Here is a 4,439-nt window from a genome sequence, read left to right as displayed (position 1 = left end):
TTCAGCTGCCAAGGCAGCAGTTGAAAACTCTAAAGCCGTACTAATTCCTAACGATTTGTATGGGATATATTTGTTCTCTGAGAAAGCGTTTAGGATCTTATCTTTATCCTCAGTGTTGCCAAGTGTCACAATACACCTTGATGTGGACCTTTCTACCCATGGATCTACACACACAGTTGTCTTTTTCATCCCAGAGGCTCATGTCCATCTACTTGGGAGTTTTTTTGTTTGTTTGTGTGGTTTTTTTTAGATATATTTTTCTTGATTTCAAAGAGTAAGGGAGAGGGATAGAAACATCAATGATGAGAGAGAATATTGATCGGCTGCCTCCTGCCTGTCCCCCACTGAGGATTGAGCCCGCAACCCGGGCATGTGCCCTGACCGGGAATTGAACCATCACCTCCTGGTTCATAGGTCGACACTCAATCACTGAGCCATGCCAGCTGGGCTCCTTAATTCATTTTTGTTAAAAAAAAAAAATTGTTATTGATTTGTGAGAGAAAAACATCGAATTGTTGTTACATTTAGTTATGCATTTGTTGGTTGATTCTAGTATGTGTCCTGACCAGAGGCGAACCCCACAACCTTGGAGTATTGGGATGACGCTCTAACCCACTGAGCTACCCCGCCAGGGCCTACAAATTTGTTTTAGTTAAATTGTAGGACACTGGTCAGTGTCTGCTGAGACCTGGAGAGTTGCTGGATGGTTTGGAAACACACACCGGGCTCTCATTTCTTCCCTTTCTGAGTTGATGTTTACTCTCCCTGATTCCTTTCCACACACACACACACAATGTTCTTCATACGTGCATTTTTCTCACTGTAGTTTAATTATAGATTCTTCAAAGCCTTTCTCCTGCTCTCTGCGTTGGCTCTCCCATCCCGGTTCCTTCTCTCCGTTTGCTCTGGTCTGTCCACTTCCAGGCGGAAGCTTTCCTCAAACGTCTGGCGAGCCTTCTTTCCCTGTTGCAATCTGAGAGCGAGACGCTGTGTTAGGGAGGATCAAGCCCCACGGACAGTGTCAGAAAACCTCCCAATAAAAGTGTCTGAAAAAAGACAGAGGCTGGGTCTTCTCTCAGGTAGAGGTGGTCCAGGGCTGGTTCCTCCACAGGGGACTCCAGAAGGAGGAGTTGGGAGATGCATCTACCACTGGCATCCCATCGGCCAGAACTTGGCAAGCACACAGCTGCAAGGGAAGCTGGGATGTGTAGTTTTTCAGGCGACCTACCCAGGCAAGGTAGTGGTGAAATCACTAAGAAAGAAAGGAAGAATGGATATTGGGGACAATGGCAGTCTCTGCCCTTAACAGCTGGGGGGCGCCCTGCTCACCTGGGCAGGGCTCAGCACCCCCAGGCCGCGGCGGCGGCGGTGTGGGCGACCTGGTGAATGGTTCCTCTGGGTCTCCCTTTTCCCTCCCAGGGTGCCCGTCTGCCAGGCTTCCTTCCGGAACCAGAGTCGGGAAGGGAGCCTGCCTGCCCCAACCCACAGAGTGCATTGTTCCAGTTCACCTCCCTCTTCTCAGTCTATTCCGTCTGTAATCCTCTCAAGTTCAATGAACAGCATCACTGCAGTGCTTGCTAAGTACCGGGCACGTGTGTTTTCTTTTTTCTTTTTTTTTAATATACTTTATTGATCTTTTACAGAGAGGAAGGGAGAGGGATAGAGAGTTAGAAACACTGATGAGAGAGAAACATCAATCATCTGCCTCTTGCACACCCCCCACTGGGGATGTGCCCGCAACCAAGGTACATGCCCTTGACCGGAATCGAACCTGGGACCCTTCAGTCCGCAGGCCGACGCTCTAGCCACTGAGCCAAACCGGTTAGGGCAAGGGCACGTGTGTTTTCACAGGCAATCCTTACTCAGCCCGACCAGTCAGGCGGTATTGTCAACCCCAACTCACAGATAAGGACCCCGAGAAGGGGGGCTGAGACGTGCGCACCCAGGGCCGTGCGGCTGGGCAGCGGGTGTGGGAAAGGACCCCTCCCCCCAACACACACACACACACACACACACACTCCCCAGGGTCGAAGGCCAGGGCCTGGACACATGGCCGCGTTGCCCAAGGGAGGGGTGAGTTCAGACTGCCAGCCAGACCTCTGTTCAGGCTGGAGTCTCACCTGCCTTTCTCTGGGACCCAAACTTAGGTGCAGAATAAACAGATAAACAAATGAAACGAACCGCTCGAGTACTGGGGCCCGGAGGACATTTGCTCTTGGGCCTCCGGACTGGGAAGACCTCCTACACACCTGAACCCCAAATCCAGGAAGGACAGAGCCCAAAGCCAGGCATCTTTGTCTGGCTGAACCGTCACAGGCAACGCCAGAGGCCAGAAACCGGAACTCTTTGCAACTTGCAAAAGGCTGAGGCAAACACCAATTGATAAGAAAGAGAGAAGATGGCCCTGGCCGGTTTGGCTCAGTGGCTAGAGCGTCGGCCTGCGGACTGAAGGGTCCCAGGTTCGATTCCGGTCAAGGGCATGTACCTTGGTTGTGGGCACATCCCCAGTAGGGAGTGTGCTGGAGGCAGCTGATTGATGTTTCTCTCTCATCAATGCTTCTAACTCTCTATCCCTCTCCCTTCCTCTCTGTAAAAAATCAATAAAATATATTTTTTTTAAAAAGGGGGGGAGGAATAAAGAAAGAGAGAAGACGATCCAAGGGCACGAAGAGGACAGAAAACTTTTTAAAATGGAGAGTTCTTGCTGTACTTTCAAAGGCAAGACCCCTCGGGACATTCCTGAAAGGGAAGAGGAACCGAGGGGAACGGTACTCCACGCGGCCGGCAGGTGGCGGTCGCCGCCCGCCCGCAGCTGCGCGCCCCCGGAGGCGACCTGAACGCCCAGGAGGCTGATCCCGGCGACCCAGACGGGTCCCCCCCCCCACACACACACACACACTTTGTGCGTGTGCAGAAAGCGTCTGTTTCAGGGCAGTGATTGTCGCAAAGTTTGTGATCTCAAATCGCGGGAAGAAAGCGCGTCCGCACCCAGGGTGCTGCCGCATGACTTCCACGGGCATCTCTAAGGCATGGAGGGCATGGGGCTCCCCTCCCCGAACCCCCTTCTCACTCCGCCCCCCCTCCCCGCACTCTCACCTGCCCTGCTCTGCCCACGGGGCCCTCCCCTCAGGCAGAGCACCTGCAGTTGTCTCAGGCTCCCACTGCAGCCGATGTGAGCAAGCTGGCCCACGCCCCGCGGGTTCCGGGTGGGGGAGGGTCCCTAGATCACCATCACGTCACCATCACTTTCTGCTTCCCTGGGGGAGCTCCTGAGTCCCCCACAAAGCTAAGGCAGGGGGTCCAAGCCCAGGGCCCTCTCTGCTTGAGGAGAAAGGAGGAGCCAGGGGCAGGGCCGGGGAGGGCCCCCCTCTCCAGTCTTCACCCCCAAGCTGGGTGCTGAGGCCTGGAGGCCCTGTTCAGGGTCCCAGCAAGCTGCAGAGGCCTGGTTTTGGGGTCAGGGCCCTCCAGGCTAGGTCAGGAGGTGTGCTGGGCGCAGCCGGGAGGGGCGGTGCATCTGACCCTTGGCTTCAGGCTCTGAGGCCTTGAGAGCTGGTGCCCTACCTGGACTTTTTGGAAAATGACCAGGAACTAGTGAGGCTGGGGGCGGGGTGCGGTGCTCCATGGGTGAGTGGGTGCTCCACGGCTGTCCCGAGCTGGGGACCAGTAACTCAGCACTGCAGCCACCGAGTGTCTCCTCTCCCTCCCCCGGGTGAGGGCAGCGCCCAGGAGCCCAGGGTCCGCAGTCCTTCTCACCTCCCTGCCCAGGACACCGAGCAGCAGCCCAGGCCAGACGCGCGCTCCCTGAACTGAGTGCTGCTTTGTCCACTCGGGCCAGGCCCTGTGCCCTCGGCCCTGGAGGGCTGTCTGGAGCACGAGGAGGTCGAGGCAGGGATGCGATTGAGCGGCCGCTAGAGCCTCGGGGACCCCCCTGAAGACAAGCGTGGGAGAAGGTGGGCTTGCGGGTGGGGGTTACCCCGTGTCCAGCCCTGACCCCCTTCCGGGACCACCGAGAGGGCTACCCCGGGGATCAATCAGAAGAGAGGGTGCTCCGCCTGTAGCTGTCTCTCTCCTGCGCAGAGTGAAAAAGTTTTCACCAAAGGAAGCCTCATCGATCGATCGATCGCGCCCTTCCCGGTCGGCGCCATCCAACTCTAAAGGGAAACAGCCCTGGGAGCGAAGGAAAGCTTCCGTCCTCGCCTCCTCCCCCACAACAGGCCGGGACCCTTACCTTGGGTCCCCACGCGAGTCTGAGATGGGGCAGCGTGACCCGGGGTCCTGCGCGCTCCGGGCCGCGGCCTCCCCTCCCAGTCGCGGAGCTGCCCTCGCGGCCACGACCCCGGACCACAGCCCGCGGGAAAGCCTCAGGGAGCCGGGCAGGACGGGGGCGGGGGCGGGGGCGGGGGCGCGGGCCGAAGTGCGCTCACGCCGCGAGAAGCGGA

The 4,439-nt window shown here is 57.1% G+C and overlaps 1 long non-coding RNA gene across 1 annotated transcript; it reads right to left on the bottom strand.

Annotated features, from left to right (window-relative positions):
* Positions 1-799: 799 nt before the first annotated feature.
* LOC102432301 lies at positions 800-4,326 on the bottom strand. Its single transcript, XR_330870.3, has 2 exons — positions 4,229-4,326; positions 800-973 (listed from the first exon to the last, which is right to left on the bottom strand). It is a non-coding gene; the product is annotated as an uncharacterized LOC102432301 (long non-coding RNA).
* Between the last annotated feature and the right edge of the window lie 113 nt (positions 4,327-4,439).

The sequence above is a fragment of the Myotis lucifugus genome, unplaced genomic scaffold, assembly GCF_000147115.1.
Source record: "Myotis lucifugus unplaced genomic scaffold, Myoluc2.0 scaffold_1324, whole genome shotgun sequence".
Taxonomy (NCBI): Eukaryota; Metazoa; Chordata; class Mammalia; order Chiroptera; family Vespertilionidae; genus Myotis; species Myotis lucifugus.
This window is presented reverse-complemented; position numbering and strand designations above follow the sequence as displayed.